The sequence below is a fragment of the Heptranchias perlo genome, chromosome 41, assembly GCF_035084215.1.
Source record: "Heptranchias perlo isolate sHepPer1 chromosome 41, sHepPer1.hap1, whole genome shotgun sequence".
NCBI classification, from domain to species: Eukaryota; Metazoa; Chordata; class Chondrichthyes; order Hexanchiformes; family Hexanchidae; genus Heptranchias; species Heptranchias perlo.
In genome coordinates this window covers 9,046,301-9,066,776 of record NC_090365.1, presented here as the reverse complement: position 1 = coordinate 9,066,776, position 20,476 = coordinate 9,046,301, and the positions used below count along the sequence as shown (strand labels likewise).

The window sequence follows — 20,476 nt, the reverse complement described above, 5'->3', positions numbered from 1 at the left end:
CAGTGCCCTGCGTTACAGACTGAGTTACTAAAGCCTGAGAGTTAATAGTCCACGTGAAGTCTTCTCTCTCCCCCTCCCTCTGTCTCTCCCCTCATTCCTACCTTAGTCTCTTTCTGAAGTCCACTTTCTTGCTCCCGATTCCATAACATCTCTAGTTTAAAATTCTCATCCCCATGTTCAGATCCCCTCCATGACCTCGCCCCTCCCTACCTCTGTAACCTCTTCCAGCCCTACAACCCTCTGAGACCTCTGAGTTCCTCCAACTCTGGCCTCTTGCGCATCCTCCACTTTTTCGCTCCACCATTGGCAACCGTGCCATCAGCCATTCCAGGCCCTAAGCTCTGGAACTCCCTCCCTAAACCCCTCCACCCCATTCTCCTCCTTTGAGGCCCTCCTTAAAACCCATCTCCTTGACTAGGTTGTTAGGCAGCCCTCACTCCTCCTTCTTTGCCCCACTATCCATTTTTGTCTGATTGCACATGTGGTGAGACATTTTTCTACACCAGAGGCACTGTATCAATGCAAGTTGTTGATGTTAATGTCTAAATGGACATTTCATTCTCAGTACACTGCCCACACCTCAAACCCATTTAGACATCTCCTGGTAAGGATGGTGAACTGGTGGTTGTGGCACTGAGCTAATAATTCAGCGTCATAAATTCAAATCCCACCTTGGCAATAAATCTTGTGGAACCGGCATCGGCAAATTGACCATGAGATCCGCAGGCTTGTTGTCAAAACCCAGCTGGTTCACTAATATCCTTCGGAGAAAGGATCCTGCCCATTTGGTCTCCACGTGATTCCAGTCCACACTGCAAGCTCAGAGCTCAGGGGCAAAAGTATGCTGCCTTGCCAGTGATACCCACAATTTTAGAATTTTAAAAAAGAGCTTGGGGCAGAGTTTCCGCGTTGGGCACAATCGGTAATTGGGCACCGGAAAATTGCCCGGGTTCGGTTACAGTTCACGTTTCCGTTAAAATGCGTTTGCGGAATCACAAACGTAAAATCTTCCATAAACCAGTGCAATCTGGCAACTTAACCGAGCATAATTGTTTATTATTTTTCTTTGCAATAAAAAATATTCATTGACGTATTTAAGAGTGGTAACCTAGTAGAATTTTATTAATACCGCAGAAAATGGGTTTATCACAAAAAAAATAACATTTTTAATGTGAGTAACCAGATTTTAAATCACTGAAAATGACGTAAAAAAACTACACTGAACCATTTGCTTGCTTTCATTGGTGTACACGAGTCAGTTTCTTAGTAAATTAAATATTTTTTAATATGTAAAAATGTTTAAAAAGTGCCTACTAGTGCCTGTGCGCCAATGAAAACGATTTGAAGACCCCGTATCAATCCCAAACTAACCCCACGGGCTCACTCTCTCCCTGTATCAATCCCAAACTAATCCCACTGCCCCCACTCTCCCTCCCCATTTGAAGACCCTCCTCGGACGGCCACAATTGGCGGAAATTCGGCATCCTCGTTATTTCGATCTGGAGGCGTGGCCAATTCTGCGGGCGGGGTCGGCCTCGGGCGCGATGATTTTTGAACCAACGCAAAAGGTCGCGGAAACCCCGATTTGCGGGACCTTGCAGTGCTCAAAATGGCTGCTGCGTTTCACTGCATTATGACCACACTATAAAAATACTTCATTGGCTGTAAAACGTTTTAGGACATCCTGAGGTCATGAAAGGCACTGTATAAATGCAAGTGTTTATTTCTAGAGAAGGATCAACGGATACAAGATTGGGGTGTGTAATCCTTCCTGAAGTTGTGTATTTCGTATATTTGATAAAACACAATATTTGCAAGGGTTTAGCTGTTCCTCTGTGTGGCCCATGAGCCAATATCACACACTTAGGCCTGGTTTAAGTGAGGTGCCTCAGGAGTGAGGACCAAGATAGAAAAGTCAGTCAAAGGTCCTGGGTTCAAGTCCCACTCCAGAGACCTGAGCACATAATCCAGGATGACACTCCCACCGAGGGAGTGCTGCACTGTCAGAGGTGCCGTCTTTTGGATGAGACGTTAAACGGAGACCCCATCTGCCCTCTCAGGTGGACGTAAAAAATCCCAAGGTACTATTTGAAGAATAGTGGGCGAGTTCTCCCCGGTGTCCTGGCCCACATTAATCCCTCCACCAAAACGAGATTAACTGGTTGTACATCTCAGTTGCTGTTTGTGGGATCTTGCCGTGTACAAATTGGCTTTTGCGTTTCCGGACATAACGACAGTGACCGCACTTCGCAAGTAGTTCGGTGGCTGTGAAGCATTTTGGGATGTCCTGAGCACACGAAAGGCTGAACACAAATCTTTTGTTCTGATGCATTGCTTCTGAGAACGTTGAACCTGTCAAACAGGTCTGACCAGCTGCTCCTCATGGTCACCCACATGCAGTAACTAAAGCCGCATTCTTTATCAAACTCCCACCCCCTGCCATTTTTCTACCTCCTTCCGGAAGGCACCGACTCTCGCTGGAGTCCGAGTTCCAGGGATGCCCGCTGCCGTATGCCACTCCACCAAGTTGGCATTCTTTGCGTGTGAATGAGCCCTGACCATCGGTGTCGGGATGCAATTTGATCACTGGGTATTGTAACTAAGCTCGACCCTGTTCCTCACCCCACCGTCTACCCACAGGGACCCTGGCCGATTCTTGCCCCTCTCTCGCTCACAGTGGTGGGGCTGATACGAACATACAAGAATAATGGGCAGGATAAGATTAGCTATCTTCCTACCATGAGTCCAAAAACTAGGGGTCATAAATATAAGGTAGTCACTAATAAATCCAATAAGAAATTCAGAAGAAACTTCTTTACCTAGAGTGTGGTTAGAATGTGGAACTTGCTACCTCAAGGAGTAGTCGAGGCAAATAGCATTTAAGGGGAAGCTGGATAAACAGATGAGGGAGAAAGGAATAGACAGTTATGCTGATAGGGTTAGATGAAGTAGGGAGGGAGGAGGCCCGTGTGGACCAGCATAGACCAGTTGGGCCGAATGGCCTATTTCTGTGCTGTAAATTTTATGTAATTCTATGTAATCTCCTGGGAGAGGCAAAGAAACAGAGAAAAAACCCAGGGCCAATAAGGGAAAAAATACTCTGGAAAATTCCTATCTGACCCTCTCAGGCTCATTACCACCCTAGACGGTGCCCTGAATCACTGAGCTATGGGTGTCCAGCGGGGGAAGCAGAGTTATTGTAGTGTATCACTGATTGTCGGCAACCAATCACAATGTGGGGGGAGGAGAAAAAATCCTTACCACCCCTGGGAAACTTATCAAAACAGGAAAATCCTCAAATATTTTACATTTAAAATTTGACGACTCTTTATGTTAAATTTGTCGTTAGTTTCCTACTGTGCTAACACACATACACAGATACAAATATCCACACATGGAAAGAAAGAGAGATAGAGAGACGGAGAGAAAGAACTTGCATTTATATAGCACCTCTCATGTCCTCAGGATGTCGCAAAGTGCTTTACAGCCAATTAAGCAGCTGTGAAGTGTAGTCACAGTTGTAATGTAGGAAACGTGACATTGGGGAGAACTCCCCAGCTCTTCTTCGAATAGTGGCCATGGGATCTTTTATATCCACCTGAGAGGGCAGATGGAGCCACAGTTTAACATTTCATCTGAAAGACGGCACCTCCAACAGTGCAGCACTCCCCTAGTACTGCACGGAAGTGCCAGCCTGGATTAGGTGCTCAGGTCTCTGGTGTACACAGTCACACAAACATACTCAGATACAATGACACACGCAGGCACAGGCAGACACACAGGCACAGATACAAAAATTGTCTTTTCCACACTGCCTGAGGAAGGGGAAAGCCCCCGAAAGCTTGTGGGATTAAAAATAAAATCGTTGGACTATAACTTGGTGTTGTAAAATTGTTTACAATTGTTAACCCCAGTCCATCACCGGCATCTCCACATCACAGATACAAGAGGCACAGACACAAACAGATACAAGAATTAACACAGACGTAGATACAAAGCATAGGCACAGATACAAGAGACACACAGGCACTATCACAGACACAGTCTGAATTACAGACATTGACAGATAGCGACTCACACAGGCACCACCTTTGAAGATTATTTGAGTTGTACTTTTTTAAAATAGGAAAGCTTGTGGCAAGGAAACAGTTAAGAGAACGGCTGCGAGAAGAGGGGGAGGAACAGCCCTGATACCTGAAGTCAGACTGTTTAAACCATCCCCTTATTAGCATTTCAAAGAGACGCGGAACCTTTCACTGGAAAACGAGAGGAAACTCGCATTTGTCACGGGCCACAAGGAAGCAAAGTTGCGGGGTTTACAGCCGGGTGAACAGGATCGCGTCTAACAAAAAACATTTTGCCTCTCAGTCTAAACCCGGACTGGATCTGTGACTTCTCTGGTTTCTAACCCAGCCCTGACTGTTGTTGCCTGTGGGGAAGTTCTTGGTTCAATCTGAGAACAGGATATAGAACCCATCCTGTTATTTACCAGAGACTTGTAGTGGCTGATTAAATAGGAGCAGAGCCTAACACTAAACTGTTGTCAGAACACGCTTCGCCTCGACCTTCTGCAGCCCCTCATGTGCCCAGGTAAGGCGGCTCTCTACATGTTTGGGGTGTGGTGACTAGTCTTAAAGGGGGTCCAGGGTGTTCTGATCACCCCATGTGAGCTCTCCCATGTCCTGGTGGGATTCCCTCCAGTATTAATCCTCCCTTCCCTCTTGTTTGCGTGCAGACGGATAAGGTGTGGACAGTAATATTCCTGGTGTGTTCCATCGCTTACACTCGAAATCTCCCGAAGATTCAACAGAACAGCTGTTGCACTTTCTCGCCCTTCTCTTCCCCACCTCGTTCCTTTCACTCTCTTTCATCCTTTCGCTCTGGCTCGCTCCCCGTGTACTTTCTCTTTGTTCTGCATCCTGCTGCTCGCCCCCTTTTCACCAGGTCTGTGAACTTAACAGTTCTGAAGCAAGGCTGCAAAAAGAATTGCGTTTCATTTCCCACTGAAACCGAGCAGGTTAAAGTGGGGGGAATCTAATGGAGGACTCCAAAATCATGGAAGGTTTTTAGAGAGTAAACAGTTGAGAGATTGTTTCCTCCGGTTGGTTAATGAGGAAGGGGGGGGGGAGGAGGGAGGAGGGTGGCCAGATTGAGGATTATCACTAGCAGAGCGAAGTTTGAAGAAATGTTTTCTGAGAGGAGGAGGAGGAGGATGAGGAGAGGAGGGGGGGGGGGAGGAGGATGAGGAGAGGAGGGGGGGGGGAGGAGGATGAGGAGGAGAGGGGGAGGAGAGGAGGATGAGGAAGAGGGGGGAGGAGAGGAGGATGAGGAAGAGGGGGGAGGAGAGGAGGATGAGGAAGAGGGGGGAGGAGAGGAGGATGAGGGGGAGAAGATGGAGGAGGAGGACAGGGGGAGGAGGAGGACAGGGGGAGGGGGAGGAGGAGGACAGGGGGAGGGAGAGGAGGACGGGGGAGGGGGAGGAGGGAGGGGAGAAGAAGGAGGAGGAGGGGGAGGAGGAGGATTATCACTAGCCGAGCGAAGTTTGAAGAAATGTTTTCTGAGAGGGTTATTAAGATGGAATACTCTGCCACAAGGAACAATTGGGGCAGGGACTAACCTCCCGTAAAAGGGAATTGGATAAGGATTTGAAACAGCAACAACTTGCCTTTATATAACATCTCCTGAGGCAGTGAAATGCCCCAAGATGCCTCACAGGAGCGTAATCAGACAAAAATGGACACCGAGCCAAAGAGGGAGATATTAGGAACGGTGACCAATAGCTGGGTGGAAGAAGTGGGTTCTAAGGTGGAGAGGGAGGTCGCGAGGTTTAGGGAGGGGATTTCAGTACGCAACGTCCAAATGGTTGAAGGTATGGCCGGCAGTGGTGGGGTGAAGGCAGTGGGGATGCCCAAGAGAGGGAAGAATATACACGGATACAGGGAATGGGATTAGAGTGGACAGATCCCGATAAAGAGCCAGCATGGGAAAAATGCAGTGGCTTCCTCATGTGCTGTTATTTCAATGTTCAGGGTCGCTCTCCTTTGCCATTGTAAGGACCATGGGCCAGTTGTGGGCCTGATCCTGGCTAGCAATGGGTCAGATCCGAGAGAGGTGCAGGTCCTGTAGGTTCCAGAACCAGACTGGTTGGCATTGACCACCATGATTTCTTTTCCGTTTTGCAGTGCCATTAATGCTTAGCGGATGCCCACTGCCGGCGGTGTCGGGGGTGCCAATCCAGCCTGGCGCCCCTCTCCCACTGTCCAAAAAAACAGGAGTTGCTTTTTTGCCTATTGCAAGACTTCCATTTTGTCACCACAGTAAACAGCCTTTAGTAAATGGGATTTCCGTGCACACTGAAAATGTAAGACAGTCCTGAGCATATTTCATCGATGTCTATGAGCAATCGTGTTACTGAGCATGTTTATCGTAATAAATGTGTTTGGGACAGTTTTCCAGAACAATATATGTTTTAGAATAAGTTTTTAAAAAAAAGGTCATACTGGATTTAGTGATGACTAACCAACCAGACATTGTTAACAATCTGACGGTAAGGGAATATCTTGCAAATAGCGACCATTATATGATTGAATTTGATATTAGGTTTGAGAGGGGAGAGTCACAAAGCAAGGTTTTAGATTTAAGTACTGAAGGGATGAGAAATGAATTTACAGTAAAGTAGGCTGACCTGTTAATGGGCAAACATTGAGAAATATTCAAGTATTTGGTATAAAACCAGTACAATACCTCAAAAAGACAAACACTTGTATCGTTAAGCAACTATGGTCAGCGTATGAGGTAAGAGGCAGTATTAAGCTAAAAGAAAAGGCTTTCACAAATGCAAAGAAACGTGGAAATCCAGTGGACTGGGAGAGTTATAAAAAGCAACAAAGAAAATAATAAGAAGTGGCAAAAAGAATATGAAAAAACTTTCAAGAGATATCACAAGTTTTTATAAATATATTCCGAGAAGGAGAGTGGTAAAGGGAAATGTGGGCCCATTAAAGATAGACGCAGGTGAGCCTATAATGGACAATAAGGAAGTGGCAAGCTAGTTAAATGAGCACTGTGTATCCATTTTCACAGTGGAGAAAGAGGACACAATACCAGTCGTACAAGGGAACCTAAAAAATAAGTCAAGGGGAGAAACTTTGTGGATTTAATATAAGTTTAAAACATGGTAATGGAGAAAATAATAGGACTTAAGATCGACAAATCTCCAGGACCTGATGGTCATCACTCCAGGGTATTAAAGAAAAGGGTGAGCAAATTGTAGATGTGTTAAGTCATAATTTTTCAAAGCTCTCCAGATTCAGGAATTGTGCCTTTTGGATTGGAAAATTCCATTGCTTAAGAAGGGAGGGGTAGATAAACCAGGAAACAACAGGCCTGTCAGTTTAGCATTAAATGTGAGGAGGTTACTGGAATCTGTCATCAGAGACTGGCTGACTGAGCACCTGGGCATCTATGAACTGATCAAAGAGAGTCAGCATGGATTTGTGAAGGGTAGGTCATGTCTGAATTTTTTGAGGTGGTGACTGGCATGATGGAGAGGGAAACAGCTACGGATGTTGTCGATATGGACTTCCAGAAAGCGTTTGAGAAGGTTGCGCATGAAAGACTATTATGTAGCACAAAAATGGAAACGCATGGAATTGGAGGTAACCTCGTAATGTGGGTTGGTAATTGGTTGGGAAACAGAGAGTAGGGATAAAGGGACCTTTCTCTGATTGGCAGTATGTGACTAGTGGTGTTTCCCAGGAATCTGGACTGGGGCCTCAGCTTTTCACCATATATATATATTAATGACTTAGATGAAGGAATAGAGAGTTGTATACCCAAGTTTACAGATATCACTAAGTTAAGAGACTTAGTAAACTATGAAGACGGAATTCAATGCGGGGAAGTGTGAGGTTGTCTACTCTGAGTCTGAGAAAGACAAATTGAAATAATTTCTTAATGGTGAGAGTCAAGGAGCTGTGAAGAGATTTGGGTGTCCATGTACACAAATCACTAAAATCTAGTGCACCGATTCAAAAATAATCATGAAAGCTAATGGAATGTTTGCCTTCAATTCAAGGGGGCTGAAATACAAAGGGGAGGAAGTGACGCTTCAGTTGCACAGAGCCTTGGTCAGACTTTATCTGGAGTACTGCGTCCAGTTCTGGGCACCGCACCTCAGGAAAGATATATTTGGCTTTGGAGGGGGTGCGGCACAGATCTACCAGAATGATACCAGGGCTTAAAACCTTAAATTAAAGGGATTTGATCGGGTAGATATAGAGAAACAATTACCTCGGGTGGGACAATCCAGAATAAGGCTGTATTACATTATAATTATGATGTGGAGATGCCGGTGATGGACTGGGGTGGACAAATGTAAGGAGTCGCACAGCATCAGGTTATAGTCCAACAGCTTTATTTGAAATCACAAGCTTTCGGAGCTTAGCTCCTTCGTCAGGTGAGAGCAGTGTTCCATAAAGGCACAGCATATATAGTCAGAACAATGCCTGGTGATTACAGATAATCTTTCCAACTGCCTGTTATCACACCTCGGCAGAGAGATAATCACAGCAACCAAAGGAGGCAAACAGTACTGAATACACAAGCGGTCAGATCACAAAGACAGAGAGAGAGAGATAGACCCGAAAGGCAGAGAGAGAGAGAGAATGACCAGTTGTATTAAAAACAGATAACTTTTTTTCGCTGGTGGGGTTACATGTAGCATGACATGAACCCAAGATCCCGGTTGAGGCCGTCCTCATGGGTGCGGAACTTGGCTATCAATTTCTGCTCGACGATTTTGCGTTGTCGTGTGTCTCGAAGGCCGCCTTGGAGAACGCTTACCCGAAGATCGGAGGCTGAATGCCCTTGACTGCTGAAGTGTTCCCCGACTGGGAGGGAACCCTCCTGTCTGGCAATTGTTGTGCTGTGTCCGTTTATCCGTTGTCGTAGCGTCTGCATGGTCTCGCCAATGTACCATGCTCCGGGGCATCCTTTCCTGCAACGTATGAGGTAGACAACGTTGGCCGAGTCACAGGAGTATGCACCATGTACCTGGTGGGTGGTGTCCTCTCGTGTGATGATGGTATCTGTGTCGATGATCTGGCATGTCTTGCAGAGTTTGCCGTGGCAGGGTTGTGTGGTGTCTAGGACGCTGTTCTCCTGAAAGCTGGGTAATTTGCTGCGAACGATGGTCTGTTTGAGGGTGGGTGGCTATTTGAAGGTGAGTAGTGGAGGCGTGGAGATGGCCTTAGCGAGGCCTCACCTCGCTAAGGCCATCCCCACACCTCCACTACTCTCCTTCAAACAGCCACCCACCCTCAAACAGACCATCGTTCGCAGCAAATTACCCAGCTTTCAGGAGAACAGCGTCCTAGACACCACACAACCCTGCCACGGCAAACTCTGCAAGACATGCCAGATCATCGACACAGATACCATCATCACACGAGAGGACACCACCCACCAGGTACATGGTGCATACTCCTGTGACTCGGCCAACGTTGTCTACCTCATACGTTGCAGGAAAGGATGCCCCGGAGCATGGTACATTGGCGAGACCATGCAGACGCTACGACAACGGATAAACGGACACAGCACAACAATTGCCAGACAGGAGGGTTCCCTCCCAGTCGGGGAACACTTCAGCAGTCAAGGGCATTCAGCCTCCGATCTTCGGGTAAGCGTTCTCCAAGGCGGCCTTCGAGACATACGACAACGCAAAATCGTCGAGCAGAAATTGATAGCCAAGTTCCGCACCCATGAGGACGGCCTCAACCGGGATCTTGGGTTCATGTCACGCTACATGTAACCCCACCAGCGAAAAAAAGTTATCTGTTTTTAATACAACTGGTCATTCTCTCTCTCTCTCTCTCTGCCTTTCGGGTCTCTCTCTCTGTCTTTGTGATCTGACTGCTTGTGTATTCAGTATTCTTGGATGTAATGTTTCCCTGTCTGAACACCATTCACTCCTTTGATTGCTGTGATTATCTGTCTGCCGAGGTGTGATAACGGGCAGTTGGAAAGATTATAAGAACATAAGAAATAGGAGCAGGAGGAGGCCAATCGGCCCCTCGAGCCTGCTCCGCCATTCAATAAGATCATGGCTGATCTGGTCCTAACCTCAAATCTAAAATCATGTCCAATTTCCTGCCCGCTCCCCGTAACCCCTAATTCCCTTTACTTCTAGGAAACTGTCTATTTCTGTTTTAAATTTATTTAATGATGTAGCTTCCACAGCTTCCTGGGACAGCAAATTCCACAGACCTACTACCCTCTGAGTGAAGAAGTTTATCCTCATCTCAGTTTTGAAAGAGCAGCCCCTTATTCTAAGATTATGCCCCCTCGTTCTAGTCTCACCCATCCTTGGGAACATCCTTACCGCATCCACCCGATCAAGCCCCTTCACAATCTTATATGTTTCAATAAGATCGCCTCTCATTCTTCTGAACTCCAATGAGTAGAGTCCCAATCTACTCAACCTCTCCTCATATGTCCGCCCCCTCATCCCCGGGATTAACCGAGTGAACCTTCTTTGTACTGCCTCGAGAGCAAGTATGTCTTTTCTTAAGTATGGACACCAAAACTGTATGCAGTATTCCAGGTGCAGTCTCACTAATACCTTATGTAACTGCAGTAATACCTCCCTGTTTTTATATTCTATCCCCCTAGCAATAAAAGCCAACATTCCGTTGGCCTTCTTAATCACCTGCTGCACCTGCATACTAACTTTTTGATTTTCTTGCACTAGGACCCCCAGATCCCTTTGTACTGCAGTACTTTCCAGTTTCTCGCCATTGAGATAATAACTTGCTCTCCGATTTTTCCTGCCAAAGTGCATAACCTCACATTTTCCAACATTGTATTGCATCTGCCAAATCTCCGCCCACTCACCCAGCCTGTCTATATCCCCTTGTAGGTTTTTTATGTCCTCCTCACTCTCTACTTTCCCTCCCATCTTTGTATCATCTGCAAACTTTGATATATTACACTTGGTCCCCTCCTCCAAATTGTTAATATAGATTGTAAAGAGTTGGGGACCCAGCACCGACCCCTGCAGAACACCACTGGCTACTGGTTGCCAGTCCGAGAATGAACCATTTATCCCAACTCTCTGCTTCCTGTTAGATAACCAATCCTCCACCCATGCCAGAATATTACCCCCAATCCAGTGATTCTTTATCTTGAGCAATAATCTTTTATGTGGCACCTTGTCGAAAGCCTTCTGGAAGTCTAAATACACTACGTCCACTGGTTCCCCTTTATCCACTCTGTACGTTATATCCTCAAAGAACTCAAGCAAATTTGTCAGACATGACTTCCCCTTCGTAAAGCCATGCTGACTTTGTCCTATTAAATTATGTTTATCCAAATGTTCCGCTACTGTCTCCTTAATAATAGACTCCAAAATTTTACCCACCACAGATGTTAGGCTAACTGGTCTATAATTTCCAGCCTTCTGCCTACTACCCTTTTTAAATAACGGTATCTGTGATTATCTGTAATCACCAGGCATTGTTCTCTGACTATATATGCTGTGCCTTTATGGAACCCTTCACTCACCTGACGAAGGAGCTAAGCTCCGAAAGCTTGTGATTTCAAATAAAGCTGTTGGACTATAACCTGGTGTTGTACGACTCCTTACATTATAATTAGCTAGGCCAGTTAGCAGTGAGATAAGGAAGCACTTTTTCACATAAAGGGTAATGGAAATCGAGAACTCCCCGAAAGGTTGTGGATGCTGGGGTACAGTTGAAATATTCAAGACTTGAGATCAGTAGGGTCAGGGAATCGTAGATATGGAACCAAGGCGGGTAAATAGAGTTGAAGTACAGATCAGCCATGTATAGCTCGATGGGCTGAGTGGCCTCCTCCTGTTCCTACGAGATCAGCGGAACCCTCCAGAGAAACGGCCCATGCACCAACGGCCATTTCCCAAGATGCCCGCCGACCTTCCACTGAAATTGAAGTGGGAGATTGGGAGAGTCCTGTGGAAACTCGGGGTTAGCTCAGGCAGATGTTCCAGTGCAGCACTGAGGGAGTGCTGCATTGTCAGTGGGGCCGTCTTTCACGTGAAATGTTCAGATGATCACGGTGGGTGGGTGTCAAACTCAATTTACAGAGTGGGCCTGATCCGGCATCCAGGCAATTGACATGGGCCACATTCAGCAAAGGTTAATTTAACACATTGGGGTTGAGATTGGGAAGAGTTTGCCCCTTTCTTGAGCACAGTGTAAACCAAATTCTCTCTCTGTCCGTCTCTCCCTCTATCTCTCTGTCCGTCTCTCTCTGTCCGTCTCTCTCTCTGTCTGTCTGTCTGTCTTGTCTCCCTCTCTCTCTCTGTCCGTCTCTCTCTGTCCGTCTCTCTCTGTCCGTCTCTCTCTGTCCGTCTCTCTCAGTCCGTCTCTCTCTGTCCGTCTCTCTCTCTGTCCGTCTCTCTCTCTGTCCGTCTCTCTCTCTGTCCGTCTCTCTCTCTGTCCGTCTCTCTCACGCTCTCTCTCTCTGTCCGTCTCTCACTCTCTCTCTCTGTCCGTCTCTCTCTCTCTCTCTCTGTCCGTCTGTCTGTCTTTCTTGTGTCTCTCTCTCTCTCTCTGTCCGTCTCTCTCTCTCTCTCTGTCCGTCTCTCTCTCTCTCTGTGTCCGTCTCTTTTTCTCTCTCTGTCCGTCTCTCTCTCTCTCTCTGTCTGTCTCTCTTGCTCTCTCTCTCTGTCTGTCTCTCTTGCTCTCTCTCTCTGTCTGTCTCTCTTGCTCTCTCTTTCTGTCTGTCTCTCTCGCTCTCTCTCTCTGTCCGTCGCTCTCTTACTCTCTCTCTCTGTCCGTCGCTCTCTCGCTCTCTCTCTGTCAGTCTCTCTCGCGCTCTCTCTCTCTCTCTGTCCGTCTCTCGCTCTCTCTCTGTCCATCTCTCTCTCTCTCTCTCTCTGTCTGTCTCTCTCTCTCTGTCCGTCTCTCTCTCTTTCTCTCTCTCTGTCCGACTCTCTCTCTCCCTCTCTCTCTGTCCGCCTCTCTCTCTCTCTCTGTCCGCCTCTCTCTCTCTCTCTGTCCGCATCTCTCTCTCTCTGACCGTCTCTCTCTCTCTCTCTGTCCGTCTCTCTCGCGCTCTCTCTCTGTCCGTCTCTCTCTCTCTCTCTGTCCGTCTCTCTTGCGCTCTCCTCTCTCTCTCTCTGTCCGTCTCTCTCTCTCTCTGTCCGTCTCTCTCTCTCTGTCCGTCTCTCTCTCTGTCCGTCTCTCTCTCTGTCCGTCTCTCTCTCTTTCTGTCCGTCTCTCTCTCTTTCTGTCCGTCTCTCTCTCTTTCTGTCCGTCTCTCTCTCTCTCTGTCCGTCTCTCTCTCTCTCTGTCCGTCTCTCTCTCTCTCTGTCCGTCTCTCTCTCTCTCTGTCCGTCTCTCTCTCTCTCTGTCCGTCTCTCTCTCTCTGTCCGTCTCTCTCCCTCTCTGTCCGTCTCTCTCTCGCGCTCTCTCTCTGTCCGTCTCACTCGCTCTCTCTCTCTGTCCGTCTCTCTCTCTCTCTCTCGCTGTCCGTCTCTCTCTCTCTCGCTGTCCGTCTCTCTCTCTCTCTCTCGCTGTCCGTCTCTCTCTCTCTCTCGCTGTCCGTCTCTCTCTCTCTCTCTCGCTGTCCGTCTCTCTCGCTCTCTCTCGCTGTCCGTCTCTCTCGCTCTCTCTCTGTCCGTATCTCTCGCGCTATCTCTCTCTGTCCGTCTCTCTCGCGCTCTCTCTCTGTCCGTCTCTCTCGCGCTCTCTCTCTCTGTCCGGCTCTCTCGCGCTCTCTCTCTCTGTCCGTCTCTCTCGCGCTCTCTCTCTCTGTCCGTCTCTCTCGCGCTCTCTCTCTCTGTCCGTCTCTCTCGCGCTCTCTCTCTGTCCGTCTCTCTCGCTCTCTCTCTTTGTCCGTCTCTCTCGCTCTCTCTCTGTCCGTCTCTCTCGCTCGCTCTCTCTCTGTCCGTCTCTCTCGCTCGCTCTCTCTCTGTCCGTCTCTCTCGCTCGCTCTCTCTGTCCGTCTCTCTCGCTCGCTCTCTATCTGTCCGTCTCTCTCGCTCGCTCTCTCTCTGTCCGTCTCTCTCGCTCGCTCTCTCTCTGTCCGTCTCTCTCTCTCTCTGTCCGTCTCTCTCTCTCCCTCTCTCTGTCCGTCTCTCTCTCTCCCTCTCTCTGTCCGTCTCTCTCTCTCTCTGTCCGTCTCTCTCTCTCCCTCTCTCTGTCCGTCTCTCTCTCTCCCTCTCTCTCTCTCCCTCTCTCTGTCCGTCTCTCACTCGCGCTCTCTCTCTCTCTCTGTCCGCCTCTCTATCTCTCTCTGTCCGCCTCTCTCTCTCTGTCCGCCTCTCTCTCTTTCTCTGTCCGCCTCTCTCTCTCTGTCCGCCTCTCTCTCTCTGTCCGCCTCTCTCTCCGTCCGCCTCTCTCTCCGTCCGCCTCTCTCTCTCTGTCCGCCTCTCTCTCTCTCTCTCTGTCCGCTTCTCTCTCTCTCTCTCTCTGTCCGCCTCTCTCTCTCTCTCTCTCTCTGTCCGCCTCTCTCTCTCTCTGTCCGCCTCTCTCTCTCTCTCTGTCCGCCTCTCTCTCTCTCTCTGTCCGCATCTCTCTCTCTCTGTCCGCATCTCTCTCTCTCTGTCCGTCTCTCTCTCTCTCTCTCTCTCTCTCTGTCCGTCTCTCTCGCGCTCTCTCTCTGTCCGTCTCTCTCTCTCTCTCTGTCCGTCTCTCTTGCGCTCTCCTTCTCTCTCTCTCTCTGTCCGTCTCTCTCTCTCTCTGTCCGTCTCTCTCTCTCTGTCCGTCTCTCTCTCTCTCTGTCCGTCTCTCTCTCTCTCTGTCCGTCTCTCTCTCTTTCTGTCCGTCTCTCTCTCTCTCTGTCCGTCTCTCTCTCTCTCTGTCCGTCTCTCTCTCTCTCTGTCCGTCTCTCTCTCTCTCTGTCCGTCTCTCTCTCTCCCTCTCTCTCTCTCCCTCTCTCTGTCCGTCTCTCACTCGCGCTCTCTCTCTCTCTCTGTCCGCCTCTCTATCTCTCTCTGTCCGCCTCTCTCTCTCTGTCCGCCTCTCTCTCTCTCTGTCCGCCTCTCTCTCTCTGTCCGCCTCTCTCTCTCTGTCCGCCTCTCTCTCTCTGTCCGCCTCTCTCTCTGTCTGCCTCTCTCTCTGTCCGCCTCTCTCTCTGTCCGCCTCTCTCTCTGTCCGCCTCTCTCTCTGTCCACCTCTCTCTCTGTCCGCCTCTCTCTCTCTCTCTCTCTGTCCGCCTCTCTCTCTCTCTCTCTCTGTCCATCTCTCTCGCGCTCTCCTTCTCTCTCTCTCTGTCCGTCTCTCTCCCTCTCTGTCCGTCTCTCTCTCTCTCTGTCCGTCTCTCTCTCTCTCTCTGTCCGTCTCTCTCTCTCTCTGTCCGTCTCTCTCTCTCTCTCTGTCCGTCTCTCTCTCTCTCTCTGTCCGTCTCTCTCTCTCTCTCTGTCCGTCTCTCTCTCTCTCTCTGTCCGTCTCTCTCTCTCTCTCTGTCCGTCTCTCTCTCTCTCTCTGTCCGTCTCTCTCTCTCTCTGTCCGTCTCTCTCTCTCTCTTTGTCCATCTCTCACGCTCTCTCTCTCTGTCTCTCTCTCTGTCCGTCTCTCTCACGCTCTCTCTCTCTGTCCGTCTCTCGCTCCCTCTCTCTGTCCGTCTCTCTCTCTCTGTCCGTCTGTCTGTCTTTCTTGTGTGTCTCTCTCTCTCTGTGTCCGTCTCTCTCTCTCTGTGTCCGTCTCTCTCTCTCTCTGTGTCCGTCTCTCTCTCTCTCTGTGTCCGTCTCTCTCTCTCTCTGTGTCCGTCTCTCTCTCTCTCTGTGTCCGTCTCTCTCTCTCTCTCTGTCCGTCTCTCTCTCTCTCTCTGTGTCCGTCTCTCTCTCTCTCTCTCTGTCCGTCTCTCTCTCTCTCTCTGTCCGTCTCTCTCTCTCTCTCTGTCCGTCTCTCTCTCTCTCTCTGTCCGTCTCTCTCTCTCTCTCTGTCCGTCTCTCTCTCTCTCTCTCTCTCTGTCAGTCTCTCTCGCTCTCTCTCTCTGTCTGTCTCTCTCGCTCTCTCTCTCTGTCCGTCGCTCTTTCGCTCTCTCTCTCTCTGTCCGTCGCTCTCTCGCTCTCTCTCTCTCTGTCCGTCTCTCTCGCGCTCTCTCTCTGTCCGTTCCTCTCGCGCGCTCTCTCTCTCTCTGTCCGTCTCTCTCGCTCTCTCTCTGTCTGTCTCTCTTGCTCTCTCCCTCTCTCTCTCTGTCTCTCTCCGCGCTCTCTCTCTCTGTCCGTCTCTCTCGCGCTCTCTCTCTCTCTGTCCGTCTCTCTCGCGCTCTCTCTCTCTGTCCGTCTCTCTCGCGCTCTCTCTCTCTGTCCGTCTCTCTCGCGCTCTCTCTCTGTCTGTCTCTCTCGCGCTCTCTCTCTCTGTCTGTCTCTCTCGCGCTCTCTCTCTCTGTCCGTCTCTCTCGCGCTCTCTCTCTCTGTCCGTCTCTCTCGCGCTCTCTCTCTCTGTCCGTCTCTCTCGCGCTCTCTCTCTCTGTCCGTCTCTCTCGCGCTCTCTCTCTCTGTCCGTCTCTCTCGCGCTCTCTCTCTCTGTCCGTCTCTCTCGCGCTCTCTCTCTCTGTCCGCCTCTCTCGCGCTCTCTCTCTCTGTCCGCCTCTCTCTCTCTGTCCGCCTCTCTCTCTCTGTCCGCCTCTCTCTCTCTGTCCGCCTCTCTCTCTCTCTCTCTCTGTCCGTCTCTCTCTCTCTCTCTCTCTCTCTGTCCGTCTCTCTCTCTCTCTGTGTCCGTCTCTCTCACTCTCTCTCTGTCCGTCTCTCTCTCTCTCTCTCTCTCTGTCCGTCTCTCTCTCTCTCTCTCTCTCTGTATCCGTCTCTCTCTCTGTCCGTCTCTCTCTCTCTCTCTGTCCGTCTCTCTCTCTCTCTCTGTCCGTCTCTCTCGCTCTCTCTGTCCGTCTCGCTCTCTCTCTCTGTCCGTCTCTCTCTCTCTTTCTGTCCGTCTCTCTCTCTTTCTGTCTGTCTCTCTCTGTCCGTCTCTCTCTCTCTCTCTCTGTCCGTCTCTCTCTCTCTCTCTGTCCGTCTCTCTCTCTCTCTCTGTCTCTCTCTCTGTCCGTTTCTCTTGCGCGCTCTCTCTGTCCGTCCGTCTCGCGCGCTCTCTCTCGCTCTCTCTCTCTCTCTCTGTCCGTCTTTCTCGCTCTCTCTCTCTGTCCGTCTCTCTCTCTCTCTCTCTCTCTGTCCGTCTCTCTCTCTCTCTTTCTCTGTCCGTCTCTCTCTCTCTCTTTCTCTGTCCGTCTCTCTCTCTCTCTTTCTCTGTCCGTCTCTCTCTCTCTCTTTCTCTGTCCGTCTCTCTCTCTCTCTTTCTCTGTCCGTCTCTCTCTCTCTTTCTGTCCGTCTCTCTCTCTCTGTCCGTCCCTCTCACGCGCTCTCTCTCGCTCTCTCTCTCTCTCTGTCCGTCTTTCTCGCTCTCTCTCTCTGTCCGTCTCTCCCACTCTCTCTCTGTCCGTCTCTCTCGCTCTCTCTCTGTCCGTCTCTCTCGCTCTCTCTCTTTCCGTCTCTCTCACTTTCTCTCTCTCGCTCTCTCTCTGTCCGTCTCTCTCGCGCTATCTCTCTCTGTCCGTCTCCCTCGCGCTCTCTCTCTCTGTCCGTCTCTCTCGCGCTCTCTCTCTCTGTCCGTCTCTCTCTCTCTCTCTCTCTATCCGTCCCGCTCGCTCTCCCTCTGTCCGTCTCTCTCGCTCGCTCTCCCTCTGTCCGTCTCTCTCGCTCTCTCTCTCTGTCCGTCTCTCTCGCTCTCTCTCTCTCTGTCCGTCTCGCTCTCTCTCTCTCTGTCCGTCTCTCTCGCTCTCTCTCTGTCCGTCTCTCTCGCGCTCTCTCTCTGTCCGTCTCTCTCGCGCTCTCTCTCTGTCCCTCTCTCTCGCGCTCTCTCTCTGTCCGTCCCTCTCGCTCTCTCTCTCTGTCCGTCTCTCTCTCTCTCTGTCCGTCTCGCTCTCTCACTGTCCGTCTCTCTCGCTCGCTCTCTCACTGTCCGTCTCTCTCGCTCGCTCTCTCTCTGTCCGTCTCTCTCGCTCGCTCTCTCTGTCCGTCTCTCTCGCTCGCTCTCTATCTGTCCGTCTCTCTCTCGCTCGCTCTCTCTCTGTCCGTCTCTCTCTCTCTCTGTCCGTCTCTCTCTCTCCCTCTCTCTGTCCGTCTCTCTCTCTCCCACTCTCTGTCCGTCTCTCTCTCTCCCACTCTCTGTCCGTCTCTCTCTCTCTCTGTCCGTCTCTCTCTCTCCCTCTCTCTGTCCGTCTCTCTCTCTCCCTCTCTCTCCCTCTCTCTGTCCGTCTCTCACTCGCGCTCTCTCTCTCTCTCTCTCTGTCCGCCTCTCTATCTCTCTCTGTCCGCCTCTCTCTCTCTCTCTGTCCGCCTCTCTCTCTCTGTCCGCCTCTCTCTCTGTCCGCCTCTCTCTCTGTCCGCCTCTCTCTCTGTCCACCTCTCTCTCTCTCTCTCTGTCCGCCTCTCTCTCTCTCTCTCTGTCCGCCTCTCTCTCTCTGTCCGCCTCTCTCTCTCTCTGTCCATCTCTCTCTCTCTCTCTCTGTCCATCTCTCTCGCGCTCCCCTTCTCTCTCTCTCTGTCCGTCTCTCTCTCTCTCTGTCCGTCTCTCTCTCTCTGTCCGTCTCTCTCCCTCTCTGTCCGTCTCTCTCTCGCGCTCTCTCTCTGTCCGTCTCACTCGCTCTCTCTCTCTGTCCGTCTCTCTCTCTCTCTCTCGCTGTCCGTCTCTCTCTCTCTCGCTGTCCGTCTCTCTCTCTCTCTCTCGCTGTCCGTCTCTCTCGCTCTCTCTCGCTGTCCGTCTCTCTCGCTCTCTCTCGCTGTCCGTCTCTCTCTCTCTCTCTGTCCGTCTCTCTCTCTGTCCGTTCCTCTCGCGCTCTCTCTCTCGCTCTATCTCTCTCTGTCCGTCTCTCTCGCTCTCTCTCTTTCCGTCTCTCTCACTTTCTCTCTCTCGCTCTCTCTCTGTCCGTATCTCTCGCGCTATCTCTCTCTGTCCGTCTCTCTCTCTCTCTGTCCGTCTCTCTCTCTCCCTCTCTCTGTCCGTCTCTCTCTCTCCCTCTCTCTCTCTCCCTCTCTCTGTCCGTCTCTCACTCACGCTCTCTCTCTCTCTCTGTCCGCCTCTCTATCTCTCTCTGTCCGCCTCTCTCTCTCTGTCCGCCTCTCTCTCTCTCTCTGTCCGCCTCTCTCTCTCTGTCCGCCTCTCTCTCTCTGTCCGCCTCTCTCTCTCTGTCCGCCTCTCTCTCTCTGTCCGCCTCTCTCTCTCTGTCCGCCTCTCTCTCTGTCCGCCTCTCTCTCTGTCCGCCTCTCTCTCTGTCCACCTCTCTCTCTCTCTCTCTGTCCGCCTCTCTCTCTCTCTCTCTGTCCGCCTCTCTCTCTCTCTCTCTCTGTCCGCCTCTCTCTCTGTCCATCCCTCTCTCTCTCTCTCTGTCCATCTCTCTCGCGCTCTCCTTCTCTCTCTCTCTGTCCGTCTCTCTCTCTCTGTCCGTCTCTCTCTCTCTCTGTCCGTCTCTCTCTCTCTCTGTCCGTCTCTCTCTCTCTCTGTCCGTCTCTCTCTCTCTCTCTGTCCGTCTCTCTCTCTCTCTCTCTGTCCGTCTCTCTCTCTCTCTCTCTGTCCGTCTCTCTCTCTCTCTCTGTCCGTCTCTCTCTCTCTCTCTCTCTGTCCGTCTCTCTCTCTCTCTCTCTGTCCGTCTCTCTCTCTCTCTCTGTCCGTCTCTCTCTCTCTCTCTCTGTCCGTCTCTCTCTCTCTCTGTCCGTCTCTCTCTCTCTCTGTCCGTCTCTCTCTCTCTCTCTGTCCGTCTCTCTCTCTCTCTCTGTCCGTCTCTCTCTCTCTCTCTCTGTCCGTCTCTCTCTCTCTCTCTCTGTCCGTCTCTCTCTCTCTCTGTCCGTCTCTCTCTCTCTCTCTCTCTGTCCGTCTCTCTCTCTCTCTGTCCGTCTCTCTCTCTCTCTCTGTCCGTCTCTCTCTCTCTCTCTCTGTCCGTCTCTCTCTCTCTGTCCGTCTCTCTCTCTCTCTGTGTCCGTCTCTCTCTCTCTCTGTGTCCGTCTCTCTCTCTCTCTGTGTCCGTCTCTCTCTCTCTCTGTGTCCGTCTCTCTCTCTCTCTCTCTGTCCGTCTCTCTCTCTCTCTCTGTGTCCGTCTCTCTCTCTCTCTCTCTGTCCGTCTCTCTCTCTCTCTCTGTCCGTCTCTCTCTCTCTCTCTGTCCGTCTCTCTCTCTCTCTCTCTGTCCGTCTCTCTCTCTCTCTCTGTCCGTCTCTCTCTCTCTCTCTGTCCGTCTCTCTCTCTCTCTCTGTCCGTCTCTCTCTCTCTCTCTGTCCGTCTCTCTCTCTCTCTCTGTCCGTCTCTCTCTCTCTCTCTGTCCGTCTCTCTCTCTCTCTCTGTCCGTCTCTCTCTCTCTCTCTGTCCGTCTCTCTCTCTCTCTCTGACCGTCTCTCTCGCGCTCTCTCTCTCTCTGTCCGTCTCTCTCGCTCTCTCTGTCTGTCTCTCTTGCTCTCTCTCTCTCTCTGTCTGTCTCTCTCGCGCTCTCTCTCTCTGTCCGTCTCTA

At 50.5% G+C, this 20,476-nt stretch overlaps 1 protein-coding gene across 8 annotated transcripts in view; it reads left to right on the top strand.

Annotated features, from left to right (window-relative positions):
• Positions 1-4,081: 4,081 nt before the first annotated feature.
• LOC137306028 (N-acetyllactosaminide beta-1,3-N-acetylglucosaminyltransferase 2-like) overlaps positions 4,082-20,476 on the top strand; it is a 28,470-nt gene continuing 12,075 nt past the window's right edge. For all 8 annotated transcript variants that reach the window (XR_010958809.1, XR_010958811.1, XR_010958806.1 and 5 more), the window contains exon 1: positions 4,082-4,590. The gene's annotated coding sequence lies outside the window, so the exon portion shown is untranslated. The remainder of the gene's footprint in view (positions 4,591-20,476) is intronic.